This window comes from Chinchilla lanigera, unplaced genomic scaffold (genome assembly GCF_000276665.1).
Source record: "Chinchilla lanigera isolate Chin_1 unplaced genomic scaffold, ChiLan1.0 scaffold00007, whole genome shotgun sequence".
NCBI lineage: Eukaryota > Metazoa > Chordata > Mammalia > Rodentia > Chinchillidae > Chinchilla > Chinchilla lanigera.
Window position 1 is genome coordinate 8602638 of NW_004955408.1, and position 20776 is coordinate 8623413.

The 20776-nt window shown below is 46.6% G+C and overlaps 1 protein-coding gene and 1 long non-coding RNA gene across 2 annotated transcripts in view; both read left to right on the forward strand.

The window, feature by feature from the left end:
* Galnt10 (polypeptide N-acetylgalactosaminyltransferase 10) overlaps positions 1-20776 on the forward strand; it is a gene marked incomplete at its 5' end in the record, with an annotated part of 225838 nt that overhangs the window by 23913 nt on the left and 181149 nt on the right.
* Positions 1548-8132, forward strand: LOC106147398. Its single transcript, XR_001232291.1, has 3 exons — positions 1548-1760; positions 2637-2715; positions 4185-8132. It is a non-coding gene; the product is annotated as an uncharacterized LOC106147398 (long non-coding RNA).

Consider the following 20776-nt stretch of genomic DNA (forward strand, 5'->3'; position numbering starts at 1 on the left):
GCGGCAAGGGCAGGCACCTAAGTGCTATGGAGCTTGGAGCTCTGTCGCTTCTCCCCTGGGGAGCTGTTTCTGAGCCCTTTAACTCTTCAGTGCTCCAGCATTATGTGCTGGTACATTTGTTTCCTCCTTTGTCAGCCGAAAAAGGTGGGTAGTGGGAAAGATGGAGAGGGCACCAGGTTGACTTCCAAATGAAATCAGTGAGAGTTCCCACATACACTGAGCCTGCCATGTTTGTCACTGAACCAAGCATGAAGGGGCCCTGCCTTCCTGTCCTGAAGCTCAGCAATCAGAAAGGCCTGGATTTGAATCTTGGCTCTGTCATTTGTAGCTGTGGGGACTATAAGGAGATACCTGTTATGGCTTGTTATCTAGATATCCCCCCCAAAATAACATGCCTCATGGGGCTTTTCAGAGGTGGCCGGATCTATGGTGTGTGAATATGGATTAAGGGTCTGTGGTAACTAAATTAGTCCAATTATTAATTCGGCGTAGTTCTGGATGTGGATAGGATCTGGATGGGAAGGCCCATCCTGGGCATCAGTAGTACCAACCAATAGGCCTGTAGCCTAAATGGAATAAAAGGGAAAGGAAGGCCCGATGCTGCTGCTTCCTGTCTTCTGCCTGCCATGCCATGAACTGTTTCTCTTCTGCCATCTCCCTCTACCATGGCACTCTGCCTGGGAGCCAACTGTCTATGGACTGAAACCTCTACAAACTATGAGCTGAAATAAACCTTTCCTCCTTTAACTTGTGGGTGTTGGGAATTTTGTCCCAGCAACAAGAAAGGAACTAAGACAGTGCCTAACTTTTTTGAGCCTCAGTTTTCTTTCCTGTGAAATGGAGATAATTGTTACCAACGTCACAGTTTCATGCTAACGATTAATTAGAAGCCTGTGTAGATGGAGCTTATGTCAAGTACACTGTAAGGGCTGAAAAATACCTACTAGTTCTTTGGTGACAGTGGCATGTAGAGACTATTTTCTTTTCTTTGCATTGTACAGTTTAACTTACCTGATTCAACCTGGCAGAAGTGTTGCCGCTGGTGGGAGAAAGAAAGGGGCCATTCCATGTGATCTGTCCCGTTTGACCTCCTGCCAGCCCCTTGCCCCAGGCCTGTCTGGGTACTCCTGGAGCAGGATTATTGTCACTTCCCAAGAGCAAGGAGGGCTCAGATGTGTGTCCTCACCCTTCTTGGAGGGGTTGTTGGTGTCCTAGGATGCCTTTTCCCTATGGGCCTGCATCACTGTCTCTGTCCCATCTCAGAGTTCCCGCTCTCATTTCAGAAACCCTCCCAGGATTTCTAGATGAAACGATCAGATCGTTTCCGTTGAATTGTCCAGCTCGCTGTCTCCAGTGCTGAGAAGAGACGTTGTAATTAATTACAGTCCCGGTGGGTTCAGGGATCAATAGCAGCAAGAGCTGTGGAATGAATTCTGAGCCGCAGCCCTGCTTTCCTTGTGACCTTGCACCCAGTCCCGTAAGCCCTCCAGACCTTGGTTTCCTCCTCCCTAGAATGGGAACGCCCATTTCACCGGGAGCCTTGGGAGGTTTCCAAAAGGCAGGTGACCACAGTGTCGCAAACTACAAGTTCTTATTCAGGTGGAGTTTCTGTTCCCACAGGGCAAGCAAGAGGGGTGTTTCTCTTATGAGCCTTTTCTAGAGCCTTCTTTCTTTTGTTATGGGGTTCCTTAAAACCAGCTGGATGTTTCCAGTCGCCTTCCCAAGCTTGGGAGAAGCAAGCAGCCCTACAACATTAGTAGGTGAGAGGGTATGGGTAGAAGAAGTTTCTGTTCTCTTAGCTCCGGCTTCTCCAGCAGGAAAAGGTAATCACCCGGGTGGGACCAGGGACGAGAAGTCAAAGGCCTGGGACTTCCACTGAGCGCCAGGGCCATTCACCATGCTGACTGCCGCCAGTACTGCTTTGTTGCGGTGGATTCCTTGTTTATTCCAGCCCCTTCTTCCTCCTTCTTGCACCCTTTTACTCCCACTGCGTTGTATTCTGCACAGCAACCACAGCTATCTTTCTAAAACACAAGTCTGGTAGTGTCCCTCGCCTGCTCAGAGGCCCTCCCGGGCTACCCAGACCGCTCAGGATAGGATCCAGAATTCTTGCTGGAGCTGCTCAGACCACACGCGAACTCTCGTAAACCAGCTGTTCCAGCCGTGCCTCCTGCTGCCCCAGATCCCCCTTGGCCCCAGCAGTGGCCTATCTGCTTCCCATGCCTGTGTGTTTGCCCTGGTCCCCAGCTACCAGTTAGGGCTTCCCTTGGTCAGGTCCCCGGCCTGCTTCAGGCCTCAGCTGAGGACATCTCTTTCCCCAGGAAGTCTTCCTGACCCCCTCCAGTCTGGGTGGGTTTCTGTGATACCCTGTGCTTACGGGTGTCGTGGCGTCTTCTGTATCCCAGGATAATAATCATTTTCTTGGTACCTTCCCTCCAGATGTATGACTGTTTGCTGTGATAGTCCCCAGCCCCTAGCAGACCTCCTGCCACTGAATGCAAGTCCATTGTAGAGTAGCAGGGTGGACGTAGAACGTCACCACCAGCCCGAGAACCCTCGGTAGGGTAGGGGTAGGGAGTTGGGATTACGAGGTACTTGTCAAACTGGTAGCTTCCTAATTCCATCCTGTGTTCCAGGCCTCCAGGAGTAGATCAGGGGGTCATTGCCCAGGGTATGGCCAGTGACCTGGCCCAAGCCTAGCATTGTACAAAACAGGTAAGTGATGCAGAGACAGATAGTAACTTCCATACGATTACTGTCTCTTTCTCTCTCCCTCTTCTCCTGTCCCTTACTTGTTTTTAAAATTCTAATTACTTTCAGTCCAAGACTAACATAATTTTTTAAACATGGGAAATCCCAGATGTTTCATTTTTCTGTCTCAGCAATGATGTGAAGAGAGGATGAATTATCCTACCTCGTGCCATGAGGTCTATTTTTATCGTTTGGGATGTTGAGACTAAAACTGGCAGAGCATATTTAATGTTGCTTAGGATCCTCGGTGACAGGCCTGTCTTTAAAGCCTGCCAGAGGAGCGCTGCCATGCAGGAACATGGGTTAGGAATTAATTCGACCTGCTTATCAGGACCAAATGGGGAGAAAGAACCCACATTTGACAGAGGTGAAGTGACGCGAGTTCGGGGAAGCACAGTGACGTCAGGGATCAGTAAACTATGTCTAAGGGGAAGGCTGAGAAACAGAGTTTCCATAGAGAGCTCAGTGGCTGGAAATGACTGAGAGCCGGGAGCGGGCGTAAAGGAAAGTAGACCTGGCCGCGAGGGTGGAAGTTACTGAGAAAGCCCTTCCACTTGAATATAGGACAGAGCTTGCAGCTAGTAGAATCTTGCCCGTGAGCGTCCCCAAAAGGCAATGAATTCCGCAGCGAGGGGCTTGCTCAGAGCTGGGCAGGGGAAAGGGCCTGCCACAGAGTGACAGCTGAGTGAGGGCCAGTCTGGAGCAGATGGACCGCCTAGCAGCACCCTCTGGCTGTAGGGCAAACCCACAGGCTCCCAGACCAAACGAGGGCCTAAAGGAGTGAAAGGCTCTCCAGCGGGGCTTGAAATGGCGGGGGGTGGTAACCGTGACGCCACATCTTTCTTTGGTCCATTTAAGAAAAGAGACTTGGGGACTTGTTATAGAGACTCGTAAGTTTTGAATTTCTTGCAGGCCAAATAGAGGCATGTGTGCCCCTGCATTTCAGCCATGACCACCATGGCAGTTTGACTCCTGCTCCAGGCTTCTCCAGGTTATGAGTCCTTCAGAGGTGAGATGAGTAAGGTGGACAGGCTTGGGGTTACCCCCAGCCGGTAGATGAACCAGGGCATCTCAAGTTCAGACGCTTCCAGAGAGACACACGGCCAAGAATAACAGACCAGGACGAGAATCGGGCTGAGGAGAAACGATGAGCAATTACCTCCCTCTCCTGTTTCATTGACCTTTCATTATCAAGATCTCTTTTACAATAAGGTCGAGTGAAGAGGGCACTGGGAGGGCCCGGTACTTTCTGGGGATAGTGCTAGAGCAGGAGTTCTCCTCCAAGAATGCTGGAGTGGAGGGTGCCTTCCTTCTGCTTCCTGCTCTACGTTAGGGGTTGGGGTACCCTGGGGTACTGGTGCAGGCCCACTCTCCACCTCTGAGCACAGACCTGCCTGGAGCGGTTCCAAAGGCTGCCTCTTCCTTTTCCCCAGGGCTTTGTGTCTTTAGGCCTCCAGCCACGCTTGACATTTCGCCATTATAACCCTGCTCCGGGTGAAGGCTTCACAGGCATCCAGGGACCTCTTTCAAAATGCACACAGGGAGGAGAAAAAAGCCACAAGAATGCAACCTGACGTCTGCCTCAGACTTGAAGCCTCAGACTTGAAGCCTCAATTCGCCAGCGACTTGGGCAGTGAATAAACGAGCTTTGTTATGAAAGCAACCTCAAAAAGCCAGTCATATCCAAACCACACTTAGGACACCCCCAGTGCAACCTGAGGCCTGTCTGCCTCGCTTCCTGCCTCGTGGCTTTCTTGCCAGTCCTTGGGCTGGCTGCGCTTCCCAGAGCACATTCAGACAAATCTGACACTTTACTCGCTCTGCCAGCAAACTGCCCAACTTGTTTGTGTTTTAGGTTAAGTTTTTATTTTTGTAAAGAATGTCATTTTTCCCCGTGTGTATAACCCTGTGAAGCCATCTTAACAGTGAGAGTCATGGATGTTTCTGTCACCCCAGGTCATCGTTACATAACCACTCACCTGCCTTCTGTCTCTCTAGATGCATTTTCTAGAATTTCATATAGAAGGAACCGTACAGCTTGTGTTCCTCTTTGCCTGGCTTTTTATTTCACTCACTACGATGAATTTTGATTTTTCTTGTGCTACTAAGGGAAGGAACTCAGGGCCTTGTACATGCTAGGCAAGCGCTCGTGCACTCTACACTGAGCTGCACTTCTAACCACAGTATAATGGTTTTTGAGAGTCATCCATGCTTATGTGTACATCACTAGTTTATTCCTTTTATTACCGACTAATATTCGGTTACATGAATATACTCTTAACTTGTTTATCTGTTTGCCTGTCAGTGGACATTTTGATTGTTTTTAACTTTTGGTTATTACGAATGAACCTGTTATGAATATTTGTGTGCAAGTCTTTGTCCAGGTATGTGCTTTTGGTTTTCTTGGATAAATACTGGGAGTGGAAAGGCCAAGTGATATGGTAGGTTTATGTCTAACTTTTTAAGAAACCAAAAAAGTATTTTTGAAAGGGTTGTATCATTTTGCATTTTACCATCAGTATATCAAAGTTTCAGTTGCTCAAAGTCCCTGATGACACTTAGAATAGTCTTTATTTTACTTATCCTGGAAGTTGTAAAGAAATGAAATCCACATTTCTCACATGAAATTTATATTCTTTTGTGAAGAGCAGCTAGCCCTTCATGTGTTTTTTATATCTTTTCTGAAGTGTCCGTTAAAATCTTTTGCCCAATTTAATTGGGTTAATTGCTTTATTGAGTTTAAATATTTAACATACAAGTCTTTCCTAATACGTGTTTTATAGTTCCCTCAGTCTTTGATTTGCCTGTTTTGTTTTCTTAGTAAGGTGTGACTATTGTCTGATAAAATCTGCAGCATATGAGTCTTCCAGGAATAAGAAAAACATTGAATATTTAACCAGGGTAGTAAATTTTTAAAATTCTGTAGGACCCAAATGTGAGACCAACATGAATGAGACCATATTTAATATCACAGTTAACTCCTGATGGGGAAATTATTTTGCATAGTTTGAGAAAAAAACACTGCATGGGGAACCACGCTGAAGTACTGGTAGAGAAAGAAGAAAAGATACAAACATAATCATAAATGAATTCTGTAATCAGTGGCTCCCTTCTGTGGAGGCAGAGGCGTAAGGCATGCTGTTCATTATTACTGTTGCGTGTGCTATGTTCTTTATTGGCGTGATGTTTAATCCTCAGAACAAGCTTCTGGAGTAGATTTTCCCCCTATTACCAATGCAAAAACTGAAGTTCAGAGAAGTTAAGAAACTTCCCCAGTTCATACAGGTAGGATATGGGAGACCTGGATTCAACCCCAAATCAGTCTGACGCCTAAGCCCACATTCTTAATCTGTTAGCGAAATTGCCTGGCCAGTAGAATGTGGAGAGAGGGTGTATTAGGAGAGAAGAATCTATCTTGTGCTCCCATAAACAAAATGTTTAGGAGCAAGAGGTGAAAACTTATTTGCAGCTCTGCCAGCAGACACTGTGGAGGGCTTAGGTTTGAGGGGGTTCTTGAGGGACCTGCATGACCTCATAGCAAGCAGTGGGAGACGAGGGATAATAAGAAGGTATTAGGGAAGGAGGCAGAGGTGCACATGGTCAGGGAATCCTAATATCCTTTTGGGGTGATGACGAGAGAAAAGGGATTAAAATCTACTTCTCAAACAGCCTTGAGAGCTGAAGCAAGAAGTTTGAGTTGGATTTCAGAGGGCGTGATGGTCCGCTGAAGCATTTGAGTAGGAGGGTGGAGGGGGGCAGATGGTTGGGGGAGAGAAAGCACTTTGAGACCCTGTGGTCCCCGAGGACCCTGTGGTGCTGAGGGCTCCAACTAGGGCATTAGCTGTAGAAATGGACAAGAAATACATAGTTCAAGAGCAGAAGTCTCCTCCCGTGCTTCCTCGGCCTGCTTGCAGCGTTGCTGTGATCTGGGACTGGTGCAGCGTGTCCCTCGCTGCCTCCTCTCTGTCCTCCATCTGTACTTTGCATACTTCATTGCTCCCAGACAGCAGCCGGGGAGAAGAGAGACTCAATTTGTCCAGCCTGTAATTGGTTGGCTAATTCTGACAAATGGGATGGGGCCTGAAGGAGGCAGAAACTTCGGGCCAAAATGAAGTTTTATATTATTTGTACATGCATTTCTTCACTCAGCTGCCCAGTTCGTTTATTTCCCATCCTTCTTTCCAAACATTTATTGATTCGTTCAATAAACACTCAGTCATCTGGTAGTCATCAGGTGGCCACGATGTGCCAAACACGGTGGTTGGCACTGAGCACACGGCAGGCGGCAGGGCAGTCTCTGTCCGCAGGAAGTTTCCTGTTCTGCTGGAGGGTTAGTTCAGCCATCTGCTTCTGGGCTTGCTTTTTGTCTCACCTTCTTACGATCTTTCCCCCTTTTTTCTCATCCTTCCGATAAGAAAGTTCGGTATTGTCTTTCCACACTTTGGATAGTTAACCACGCAGTTTTAACATGCCTTCTCAGGTCTAAAATTAATTAGTATTCTTGCTCCCCTGCAGCCAATATAAGGAACTCAGCGTATAGCCAATATTAGGAACTCCCCTTGTCTGAAAATGCTGTTGTTTTCCTGTAGTTTAGTTACTTTTACTAACTCTCTAAGACTGTACTGTTTGATACAGGCTTTCCAAGTGCAATCAGTTGCAGTCTTTCTGAAGTATAACCCTTCACATTGCTTTCCTGAGCGGCTTTTGATAGCAGCCTCTCTGTTTTTGCTTGAGAATATCCGTTTTGCTCCTGTTCTTGCTGGGTGTGCCTGTGGCAGTGTGAACCCTTAGTGTACTCACTATATTTTCCTCCTGATGGATTCCACGGTAGCTGTTGAGATGTCAGGGGTCACCTAGTGATTATTATTTTAAAAGAAAAGTCTTTTCTCTGGCTGTTTTTAAGATTTGATCTCCTTTTTTGGTATCCTGTAATTTCACTCTGATGTGGGTTTTTAAAAACAGCTGGAGTGTTGTATAAATGACGTGAATTGCATGTTTGTCGTGCACCATTAGCTAAGTGTTGGTATTTGTCTGTACCCTTGGAAACCTCACCACCTCAAGATAGCAAACACAACCACCGCCCTGCAGTTTCCTTGTGGCCCTTTGTGTTTGTCACCTTGCCCTCCTCAGTCCCCAAGCAACACTGATCTGCTTCCTAGCTCTATAAATCGCTTTGCATTTTTTAGAATTTTATACAAGTGGACTCATACAGTGTGTAGTATTTGTTAAAAATTTGACTTCTTTCAGTGAACATGATTATTTTGTGATCCATCCTTCTTGTAGCATGTACCAAGAATTCATTCTCTTTTATTAATAAAATAGACTTCTTTGTATGTACAGTGGTGCCTCTTTGCTTGAAAGTGGAATCAAAAATCTGACTTGAAAAAAACCTGTAAGGGCTGAGTGAGTCGTGTGTCATGTCTCACTGCGGACAAGGGGGCAACACTTCAGTCTAAGTACCGCTCTGGCCCAGACAACATATAGAGCTGTGTTAGTGCATTAAACACTCGTCATTGTGCCTTTTTTTACACTTTATTTGTGTAAAATATCGTAATCATGCTCCAAAGAAAGTTAGTGATACCAGCAGTAAAACTAATAGTACAACTGTGAAAACCACGATAGAGTTAAAGAAAGAAATCACTGTGAAATTTGTTAAGGTCCTGGAAAAATAAATGTATAAGTGTAATTTTTGGACCTCAGAACCAATTATTTGACTTTCCATTATTTCTTGTGGGAAAAATACGTTCAGGTCTCAAACTTTTTGGTGGTCAAACACAAATTTGGAAAGCATCTGAGTATGTATCTGAGTATACAGAAGGTATACAGAGGTATCACTGTAATATATTGTCACAGTCTGCGTATCCACCGTTTTCCTGTTTATGGACATTTGGGTTGTTTGCAGTTTGGAGCAACATTACAAAGTTGCTGTGAGCATTCATGTACAAGTCTATATGAACATGGGCTTTCACTTCTTGTAGAGTTAGAGGTATATCTAATTCTATAAGAAGACTGTAGTTTAGATGTATATTTGACAGCTTTGGTACCATAAATAAATAAATAATGATTAGTGGAGTTTATCCTAAGAGTAAAAGGTTGGTTTTGCATCACTCGATCATTGCAGTCCAGTACATCTACAAATTAAACAAGAAATATCACATAATTATCTCAATAAGTGCAGAAAAAACATTTGACAAATCCAACATCTACTGATTAAACCTGTCAGTAAACTAAAACTAGAAAGACTTCCTGACTCTTATAAAGAACATTCACCAAAATCCTATAGTTAACAGAATACTTAATATTATAATTTAAGACTAAGTAGTTTCCCCTCTAAGATCAGAAACAAAATAAGAATATCCACTCTTATTACTCCCATTCAGCATTGCACTGAGGATTCTCACCAGAGCAATAAGGCATGAAAAAGAAAACAAAGGCATCTAGATTGGAAAGAAGCAAAACTGCTTATATTTGCAGTTAATATGATTGCCTCTGAAGAAAATCTGACAGAATCTACAAAAAAAATCACTAGAATTTTATAAGTGAGTTCAGTAAGATTACTGGAGAAAATCAATATCAAAAACAATTATATTTCAATCTGTGAGCACTGAGCAATTCAAAAACACCATTTACAAGAACATCAAAAATACAAAATTCTATGGATAAAGACAAAAATATGTAAAGCCTCACATCACAAAATGATTAACAAAAATTAACTCAGTGAAGCTATACAAAATACATGGATCAAAAACTAAATATTAATTTATGGATTCAATGTAACTCTAATAAAGTTTTAAAAATTCCAGCAAGCTCTTCTTTAAAAAATTGATAAGATAAAATTTATGTGGAAATGAAGAAGGCCTACAATAGCCAAAACAACTTCAGAAAAGAACAAACTTGGATAACTAAAGCCTGACTTCAAATCATATTATAAAATGGTATTAATTAAGACACTGTGGTATTAACATATATAATATATATGATATTTCTGGTCATATCTCATGTTTTATGTGTGTTTATTTGCCTCCATCTCTGTCAACTTCCTTCTTCCTCCCTTTCCTTTTATTTTTTTTCTGTTTGTTTGTTAATTAGTTTGTTTTTGAGACGTGTTCTCACTGTGTTGCTTAGATTGGTCTTAGACTCCTGTGTTCAAGTGATTCTCCTGCCTCAGCTTCCCAAGTATGCATACCACAGTGCCTGGATTTCCACCTTTTCTTTTTTTGTTTTGTTTTGTATTCTTTTCCTTTTCTTCTCTCTTTTTTAAACTCTACTGTGAACTATTTTTAGAACCTTTCCTGTGAGAGTTCTTTGAGCGTTGGGTGGAGGTAGGTTTCTTCCAACAATACTAGCATTTACTTCTGCTCCTACGTAGTAGAATCTCCCTTTTTCAGTTTGGAGTTTTTCAGACTTCCCACATTATCTGATTGTGGACCAAAAACCTTTATGAGAGTTGGATTATGGAAACAAATTCTCAGGAGAGATTCTCTCCCACCCTATTTTTCATTGCCAGAATGTGACCCGTCTGGTCAGACGGTTTGGGGCTTATTTTGCAAGAAGAACAATATAATACAGGACACATTTTATAAGATTATTTATAATAGTCACCCAAAGAATCATATACAAGAGAGTGCAGGAAATCTGTCCACACACTAAAGACCAAAGAATCTTGACCAGCTGAGGGCCTGGATCCCACGATAATGTCCTACATGAGTCCAGCTAAAGACCTAGAATTCCTCACAATGCCTCAAACGAGTACAGCTGGAGGCCTAGAGCCCATAACAATATCTCATGCAGGCCTGTTTCATGGATCTGTGCTCGAAAGGCCCCAAGGTCAGTGGTGGAATCTAGAAAGTCTGTGCCAGCAAGATGAAGAATCTGTGCTAGCAGGCTGAAGGATCTGTGCTAGCAGGCCAAGGGATCTGCACTGGAGCCAGGAAGCAACACTCAAAATAAGAACCACAGTTCCCCCCAAAAGTACCAGAGCCATCCTCAGCAACAGTGAGATCCTGAGCTCCTCTGATAATCAGGACAGCCGAGTTCCCATCAGGAAAGCCAACGTGACAAGCTTCTCCAGGAGACTGAGCTGTGCACCTTCTTCCACTCCAGAGCCAGGAAGTGATGCTCAAAGTGAGGGCCAGAGCTCCCCCAAAGTGAACTGAAGCCACTCTCGGTGTTAACAAGGTCCTGAGCTCCTTGGCCGGTGAGGGTGAAAACAGCAAAGTTCATCAGGAAAGCCAGCACAACAAGCTCCTCCAAGAAAACCAACAACTCCTTACTGCTTCTCTCTGCTTCCAACAGGCTCCCAACAGCCTCTCTCAGCTCCCAACAGCCTCTCTCAGCTCCCAACAGCCGTACTTCTTCTCCAGTTTTGCCTCTTATGCTGCTGACAGCAATCCTCAGGTGGGCCTCCCACACCCAGCACCACACTTACTGAGTTCAGCTGGGGGTTATAAGTTGAGCACCAGTCGTCAATCCACCACAGACGGGTTTATCACTGTCTATTCCTATATCCAAGGGGGAGGGAGCTGCAGCTGTTTATTCATGGGGCATGTGGAGGGGATTGTGGCAGTTGCCCACGCCGTCTGCACTCTGGTCCTTATCCTGTGTGGCCCGCATTCTAAGAGGTCCCCTGGCTTAGTAAATGCCCTCAAAGCAAAAACTGATTTTGGTTCACTGAACACTTATCTCCAGTTCCTAGTTTCTTTTGGTTCTTGCTTTCTAATTATTTCTTCTTTCCTTGGAAGTTTGTCCATATATTTACAGACACACCATTTCATTTTTGTTCCTTTTTATTCTGCCACCTTAGTTTTCTGCTAATGGTTTAGTTGTGGTGTCCTCTGCCAGGGAAAGGGAAGCTGGCTCTCCATCTTTTCTGTTGCTGTAGTTGGAGATGGTTTCTTCTCCGCTATCCTGGGAGTAGTACTCTTATCGGTTTGTTTCTGTTTCCCTTGGTGAACACAGGAGAAGCCTGCCCTTGGTGCGCAGCAGGACTTTCAGGGCCTGGTGTCTGCACATTCTGCTTGCTCAGACGTTGCAATCAACTAGGGTGCAGTTCTCTACTCTTCAGACCTGTGAAGGTCTTTTGCATGGGGCTGCCTAGATCCCCAAGCTCTAGGCACGCCCTTGGGTAACAGGACAAGGAGCAGCTGGGTAGGCCCTTTGCCCACACTTCCTCCTGTGCTTCCTGTGTGCTGCTACTAGCAGCTTGTGGGGTGAACCAAAGCTAAGTGACTAGACCTAATCCAAGTTGTACTTCTCACTGTATCTGGAAGCCAGACCAGTCCTGGGGTCTTGCCTAGCCCAGGAAGAAAAGTGGCAGCCTTCAGTGAATACAGGAAAGTCAAGCTCATTTGACTTTTTCTTGTGTGTCTGTTTTTTGGAGCTGGCCTGGGACACCCAGGCAGGCAGCCTGTGCAGCTTCTGGAGCCTCCTGCTAATCGGCCCTGTGAGCCCCAGGCTCTGGGTCCTCCTGTGTGGAGGAGGGAAGAGGCCACCAGTGGGACTCCAGCCACTGGCCTCAGACTCATTCCCCCTGTTGACATTTTCGCTGGCCCAAGGTGAAACAAGAGAAGATGAGGAGGCAAGGAGCTCTAGGAAAGCTCTGCGTGTTACGGATGCTGAGGGACGTTTCTAACTTGGAGCACTCTGTCCTCACCTGATGAAGTGGTGGGAAGAGCAGCAGGTGGGTGGACTGACTGCTTGGCTGGTTTGAATGTAGTTACTGAACGGGCCGCAAAACCAGTGACGCCGTCTTGTCTACCCTTTTGGAAGAATCTCTTTTCATGTTCATTGAACTTGGGAGTCACAACTGTGGCTACATCAGACGACTTTGAAATTGAAAGGCCTCCCCTCTTCTGATGTGTGGATTATGGAGAGCAGGAGATTCTTTCCTTGTGTCCCTGTGAGCTGCAAAGCTTGGATTCTGGTTAGTTTCTGTCACTTGGTACACCGTGGGCATGTTAGAAGCAGAGGGACTCTTCTGCTGAAGAGTGGAGCCGCAGCGGGACTGTTTCAGATGTTACCTGCGCAGTGCACGCGTTCCTGGGTTACAGGTTGGCAGGAGCCTCGTTGCCGCTGTGGCTCTGCCGTTAGCCCTCTGGATCCAGGGAGGCTCTCTGGCACTTGCATACCTTCTTGCCTTTGCCGAGAGCTCTAGAAACCCAGGTTCCGGAGTCCATCAGCGTTTCCGCACAGGATCCTGGGAACATCCCAGCTGTGGATTAGCTTCCCCCCAAAAAGCCTGTTACGTCTCCATTCTCTTGCTGTGTGTCAACACAGAGAAATGCTGCGGGCCCAGGCAGCTCTCTGCCCGCTGGGGAGAGAGCCAGCGGCTCAGTAGACAGCTCAGCGACCTGTGAGAATCTTTAAGGCCATGGGACGAAACTGAAGGAAAAATATTTGGAGCAATTTTTTTTTTTTAATAGAAAGTGAGTTAGAAAGGGTGAGTTTAAAACCTACCTCTAGCCAGGCGTGGTGGCACACGCCTGTAATCCCAGCACTCGGGAGGCTGAGGCAGGAGGATTACTGTGAGTTCAAGACCAGCCTGGGCTACAAAGTGAGCTCAAGACCAGTCTGAACTGCAAAGCAAGACCCTGTCTCAAAGAGACAAATAAATAAATAAATAAATAAAACCTACCTGTATCTCAGTACCACGTGACTCCAGGTAAGCCACCTAACCTCTCTGAGTCTCTTTTATTTTTATCCTTAATGAAAATAGAAGACTGTTATCCGTCCAGCTCTTACTTGATTATTGAAAAATCATCATCTGGTTATTGTACGTAATTTAGCTAATGTAAGCTAGATACTGTGGGCTTGGGCAGTGGTTGAATGCAAATAAAATGATTCACGTATTCGATACCCGCAGTGCTCCTCCCTGCTGCGTGCCACGCGCAGTTCCGGTGGTGTTAAAGACACCGTACCTGCCACCCAGAAGCTAGTGTTCCGGCTCGTGGGTGAACTGGGCAGCGCAAAGGCAAACAAGCAGGACAGTGTTCTGCGTGCAGTGAAGGAAGTAAGCAGACTGATGTAAGAGCATCCACAGGGCTCTGAAGACAGGGCAGGATGGAAGGGAATGCTTTCTCCCCTTCCGAAGGTTCAAGTCTGCTGAGACAAATGGACAACAGCTTAATAGGAAAAAAGGGCCTGCACATTTTATTTAGTGCCTGTGGGACCACAGGGCAGAGGGAAATGAGGTGTGGGCAGGTAAGCGGGTGAGTGGTCAACCAGTTTTAGAGGAAACAAATGGGTCAAAGAACACAATAGCATGGGACAGAGATCCTCGGGGCCCCGGGGAGGTGGTGACAGGTTGTGGGAAGGTGAGGGCCTTCACCATGCACCAGGAACAAAGACTGCCTTATTTCCAAGAGGAAGGCTCTGTCAAGTCTCAGGTAATGCCAGAGCTGCCCTCCCAAGAAGAGATGAAAGATCTTCCTGGGCGTGGTGACAGCTCAGTCTCTTCCGTGATTAACTTTCCCTAGCTAATGAGATTGGCTGAAGGCAGCCAAGATGGCTGGATTTCTTTTTGGAAGAATTTCCTTCAGTCAGATGGGAAACTTCGGGAAGAAGCCTTTCTTGTGTTGGAGGAGCGGGAACAAGGGCAGGTTAGAGAGCCCTTGACCCTGACGCAGCTTCTGAGGCTCTCCGTCCTCCTGTCATTCAAAGTGCCTCGCATGTCGAAATGCCAGATTTGGGGTGTCACTTTCTGAGACCCACCAGTATAAATGATGATCAGGTTGTGACCCAAATGAAGCCTGGAAGAAGCCAGGAACAGTGCCCAGGCAGTAGGATCACCAAGTACAGGGTCCCTGAGGCTGCCCGAGGATACTGCCCAAGAGAGGTCGCATGTCCCGAGCCCAGCAACATGGAGTAGACGTCTGGTTGCCTTCAGAAGGTACAGAGCAGCTTCGTGTTCTTTTTGTGTATTTCTTCCTTCCTGTTTTTCAAATTCGTCTGTCTTGTGGGATAAAGTTTATTTACAGATCAGTTCTGGATATTAAAACCATTCTTCAAAATATCTTTAGGGGTTTGGGATTCGGGCCAGTGGTAGAGCCCTAGCCTAGCGTGGGCATCAGTCAATCAATCAGTCATCTTCAGGGTACAGAAGGGAGGATACTGCAGAGTAGTTACAGAGTATGGACTGTGGGGTTAGGTCCCCTTGGCTCACATCGGCTCCGACACTTAGGAACTGCCTGACCTTGGACAAGTTAACTTACCTTTCCAAGCCTCAGTCTCCTCATCATAAATTTGTGGATCATTTTCCCTGAGCTTCATCCTCCAGGGGGTTGTTGGGAAAATAAAAATACTTGCAGGAAATTGTAAATATGAAAATGCTTGGAATGTTTAAGGGGCATGTTTAATGGGAGAACTCGTCTTGACTCCAGTTCTCTGCATGCTGGGCTTGTTTGGCTGTCGGTGACTGGATGCTCTCAGACAAGATTTCCTGCGGTTGGGTTGAAGCAGTGTTAGCTTGCAGGTGGGAAGGCTGTTCCAGGGCTTGTCCTTCGCGCGCCTCGGAAATAATATTACAAGGAAATAAATGAATAATGAATGAAGGGCTCCAAAGTCAGCCTGCTCCTGCAAGATTCCTGTGTACAGAAAACTCAGCAAAAAGGACATGGTCTCATTGTGCTGGCTTTGCAGGAGAAGGGGCCTTGTGCTAGGAATTGTGCTCCAAGCCAGCGCCTGGCTTCTAAAAGAGAATGTGTGGCACTGAGGCCTTGTCGGGGCACCTCGCAGGGTGGTGATGACTCTAGTGTGAGACTGTGGCTCCTCAGAGTACCATTCCAGTGGTCCTTGTACCCCAGCCTTCTCTGCTTTTGATATCATGAGATAGTCATTTAATAACATGTACTTACCATGCTCAGGCCAGGCTCCAAGAAGCAAGGTAGACAGGGCCCTTCCGGGTTGCACAGGCAGCCCAGCTGGGAGACAGACCATTAACAAGGACTTGCAGTGGCAGGAAGGTGACAGAAGTGCCTTGATGGGACAAGCAGAGGAGGCAAGGGAGGGGAGCACATGGCAGGTATTAACTCAGGGTTTCACTTTATATTTGTTTTGAAAGGGCAGGGAAAGCTTCATGGGAGAAGTGGTTACTTAAGCAAATATCTGAAAGATGAGTTAGCCAGGTTGGGGATGGGATGAGGAGGGGGTTCCAGGCAGAGTGTCCTGCGGCGGTGGAGCTTGTCTGACTGGGACGTGACCCTGAGGGCCTGAGCAGTGAGAGTGGGGGCCGGAGAGGGCTGAGAGCCTTGAGAGGAAGTCACAGCTCAGTGACTTTAGAGGCAGTGGGAAGCCATTGGAGGGTTTAGAGCAGCAGAGGACAAGGTCAGGTTTGCATTCTGCAGGCGGTGCAACTGCACTTGCCCTATGGAGATCGGCCTTGCGGGGACAGGGTGTTGGCAGGGCAGCCATCTGTGAGGCCAGGAAGCCAAGCAGGGGACCATGGAGAGCAGCAAGCACACCGGGAGATAGCTTAGATTGCACAAGACTTGTGGTGGCTGGCTTCTTACGTAGTTTACTTTTTCTTTTTTTTTTTTCCAGTACTAGGGATTGAACCTAGGACCTTTGTACTGAGCTGTACCCCCAGCGTTTCTTTTTTTTTTACAGTCTTGTTAAGTTGCACAGGTTGGGCTTGAACCTGCAATCCTTTCGCCTTGCCTCCCCAGTGCTAGGGTTTACTCTTCTCATTATCTCATCAGATGTACTGAGGTCAGGTGGTGGCTAGTGCCCTATTTCCTGTGAAGCTTGAGATGCCCTTCCTCCCAAGATGCTCGTAGTGGCCCTCATAGTATATTCTGTAGTCATAGGTTCTCTTAACATTTACAAAAAGAGATACTTGAACCACAAGCTGACCACCTTCTCTCTCCATTCCGACTTGCCCTCTTCTCTGGGGGGCCAGTGGCCACAGGCATTTCCATGTTCCTGTGGTAAGGAAGCTGAGCTGGGACTCTGTCTGTTCGCATGTACACAATACGCTATGTGCATACCTTCCTTCTGTACTCACCGTAAGGAGCCTTTCCCTGCCTGCACACCCCAGTGCATGAATAGCAGCCCCCACAAGAGCAGGCCCAGCCATGGTGTTGCGATTTTTCCTGCCTGGGGCCTTAGTGGCTGTCACCAGTGGCAGTGACCAGCAACTTAGCTCCAGGTGAAGAGAAGGCTGGCAGTGCTGTGAGAGCTGCCTGCAGATATCTGAAGGGCTGGCATGGAACTTACTAATGCTTTTAATATTAATTACTACAAATGCTTGTAATATTAATGCTTCTCTCTATCCCTGATATACAACGTGGGCAAAAAATGATAGTTTCCTGTGTACCCAGCATTGTGCTGAGCATGTTACATAGTGAATGCCTTTAATCCTCAGAAACACGTTCATGAAATGGATAGTATTACCTCCCTTTTACATGGGAGGACGTAAGTAACTAGTACTGGTTAGTAAGTGGGATCCAAACGCAGAGTGCAGTGTCAGAGTCAGCCCCATGGGCATGTAGCAGTGCATGCGCACAGCGCCCTGTACCTGGTTTAACATTCTCCTGTTAGCATCTGGGATTTGTTTTCTGAGACACTGTAATCCATACTGGTCTTGAACTCCTTCTGTAGCCCAGGCACACTCAAACTCACAATCCTCCTGCTTCAGCCTCCTGAGTGCTGGGATTATAATATATGCCACCGTACCCAGCTCTGGAAATTCTTAGTAACTGTTAAACAAGGAACCCTGCCTTTTCATCTTGCCTGGGCCACCAGTATATGTAGTTAGTCTTGTTCGTGGTCCATACTCTTAAGCTGCTCCCATAGGTGGTGAGTTCCCTACCCTTAGAGACATTCGAGGTGGAGCTGGATGCATTAGCAGAAATGCATTAATACCTTAGAGGAGGTCTAGGTGCCAAATGGGAAGAAGTTGGATTAGTGTCCAAGATCCTCCGAACTCAGATTCTAGGCTACTGCAACTTTGCCTTGTACAATTTTCCTGAAAAGTCAGAAAATACAGGAAACAGGGCCTGGGGAAATGGCCTAGTGCGCTGAATTTTGTGAGAAAGTGGGATAGTTCCCAAAGGAAGGAAATTCATGAAAGGACAAGGAATGAGAGATCCTTCCTTGGACTGCTGGCAGTGGTGCTGGGCTGCAGTCCCTTCAAAGTTCAGCGGTCCTGTTCCTGTTGCCGAGCTGCAGGTAGATGAAGTGTGCGGGCAGTGGGAATCCTCTTGTCCTCATGAGCCGCTGAGGCCGCAGTCTTTGCAGCTTCCCTGTCACCTGGCATCCTGAACAGAGACTCCCAGCTACGGTCCTTGGAATGGACGTAGATAATTTCAGGAGACTCCAACTGTGCTCTCTGGAGCCTGTGTGTGTGTGTGTGTGTGTGTGTGTGTGTGTGTGTGTGTGTGTGTGTGTTTGGGGGACCGGGGCGTAGAACTGAAGACAGGAAGAACAAGAGATACTTTAGACCAGTGGTGACAAACCTACAGCATGCATGCCGCAGTTGGCTGCTTTTTTTTTTACCATTGAGGGCTCTAAAAGTTTCGCCATCACTGCTGCTGCCTGGCTCTGCCTTTAATTCTCCGGTTTTTGGCTTTGAGGAAGTTACTCCGTCACTCCACATCAATTTCTGCCTCTGTAAAGGGGACGAGAAAGTGAATATTAGCAAATGACTTGGTTTTTTTTTTTTTTTTAATCTAGACAGTCTCATTAGTAATACAGTTTGTACAGTGCTTTGGGGTTTTCAAAGAGCTTTTCACATACGTGTGTCACCAAGTTATCTTACCAGCCAGAAAATGAGTAAAATGCCCTCCTTTTACTGATAAAGGAGCTCAGGGTAAAAAGATTCAGACCATGCCATTCACAGTTTCACAATAATAGGGATCCTTGTGTTTTCCAAAAGTTTGTCCTTTCATTCAGTGTGCTAATGACAGGTGCTACAACTTGACATTGACGTAGTCCCCAGACCTCTCTGTGAGCTATCACATTTTTCCTGAGGTGTGGGAAATCCTCAGTGTGCTCCATCAAGGTCTGCTTGGGCTGGGAGACTAGCAGGTAAGGCAAAGAGCCCTTCTGTTTGCAGCTTCAGGCTGTTTCCCTCCAGATGTATCATCTGGACACATGAAACCTGAACCTCTTGGAACCTCAGTTTTCTCATCTGCAAAATAGGAATACTCGTAGCATCTTTTGTATGGAACTGTTACAAGAACCCAGTGAGATAACCCATGTGAAATGCTTAATCCAGTGCCTGACCCAATACATCTTAATTGTCATGGTTATTATTCTTATTCTATAATTATTAGCGCTTTCCACACTAAGTATATTCATCTCCAATTGGGCTACTTTCCATATTTTTGCCATTATGCATTAAACATATTTTTAATAACCTTGTTTCAGGCCTGAAACTATAGACTCCTCTGGTGTTCCTTTTAGCGTGTATTAGACGTATTTTTAACAGCTCTGCCCAAATTCACAGGGAGCCCCTGTAAATCCATTTGAAAGCGGATCTCATCACTAAAAACCCACAAAACACCTCTGTGAGAATGGAGGAGCTGGGATGAAATTTATGGCATCCACTTCTTGCTGCCATTTGGCATTTTGCAAACTGCCACTGCCATTAGCAGTCACTTTTGAGTATTTATGACCTTGTGGTTAGAGCACTGTGATTCTCACAACAGAAACAGAGTCGTATTTAGAAAATGTGCCTTACACTAAGGTGGAAAATGAGGTCCCCCAGAGAGCGGATGCAAGGGGCCAACCCCCCGCCACGCCAAGCTGTGTCCTTTCCACACACCCGTGGAAGCTGTCTCTGTGTCTCAGGCCTTAGCTTGCCGGGCCTGGAGGACTGGGGAAAGAAAATATGTAATGAAATAGCAGACTATTTTCTACACGGACACCAGTTACAGCCATGAGGTGGGTGAAGATCAGTCTCGGATGTGTTGAGATTGCCTCCATGGTCCCAAGCCGATTTTTTGTATCCCAGCTAGCGGAGAAAGTTTTGGATATTCAAAATGGAGAAATACGAGTTAAGTGTGGCACCAGTATTTAAAACTGGCAACAGGTAAGACCGTCTCCTATTGTGGGCCTCAGTTTTCCCCTGCTAAACAGAAAGATTTGGTCTTGGCAAGCTGTGAGGACCACTCTTCCATTCCACTGAGTCTCCTGATTCCTGGCAAGTGCCTGGTTGCCAAATTGTGCAGGAAGTTGAGGGTTTTCAGAGAAGGGCAGAACTTCCACTTAAGTTGTGAATTTTTGGTGGTGTTGGGGGCGGGTACCGGGAATCAAACCCAGAACCTCACACTTGCCAGGCAGGCGCTGAGCCACCGAGCTAAATCCCTGGCCCTAAATGGCGAATTTTTTGAAAAATCAGGATACTCACTGTATGAGGTGTACAGCTCCCCGTTCCACAGTGCATCAGCTGCTTGTGCGGATGTGTGCACAGGGAAGGCCAGGGAGGACGAAATCCTGGCCTTTGCAGCTCTGTGAGATGTAGGAGCGGCTCCGCTCCTGCTGGACTTCTTCCTGGCTCAACAAAAGCCTTCAGGATACCCCACTGTGTTAAGTCACCATGTCACCTGGGGCTTCTTTTGGCTGTAAGTTTCTCAGACCTTCTTTCTTTTGGGGGACTTTGACAGCTTTAAAGAGCCCTGGTCAGGCATGTTTTAAACCTGCTAGGCTGTGTCCAGTGTTTTTCTAGTGCTTCAGTGGTGGTTACACGCTTTGGAGAGGAGGCCATAGAAGCAAAGTACCATTCGCTGTCAGCACAGCGCACCCGGCGTCCTGTGCTGCTCATGTTCTCATCTTCCACTGCTGATGGGACCCCGAGCAGCTGGCTGAGGGCCCTGCGTATGTTCTTCCGGTGTAAAGAAACTTCGTTCCTCTTCACGCTCCAGTCTTTGGAAAGGCCTTGTTCACTCCGTTTCTGATGGGGCTTGTTGTCTTTAGGACTGCTGGCTTCCCTCTGTCTGGCCCAGGTTGGGTATCAGGACTGTGGAGAGATGCGGTGAGTGGCTGCGCCCCGCCCTGCAGGCACTGAGGCGTTCAGGCAACTCAGCCC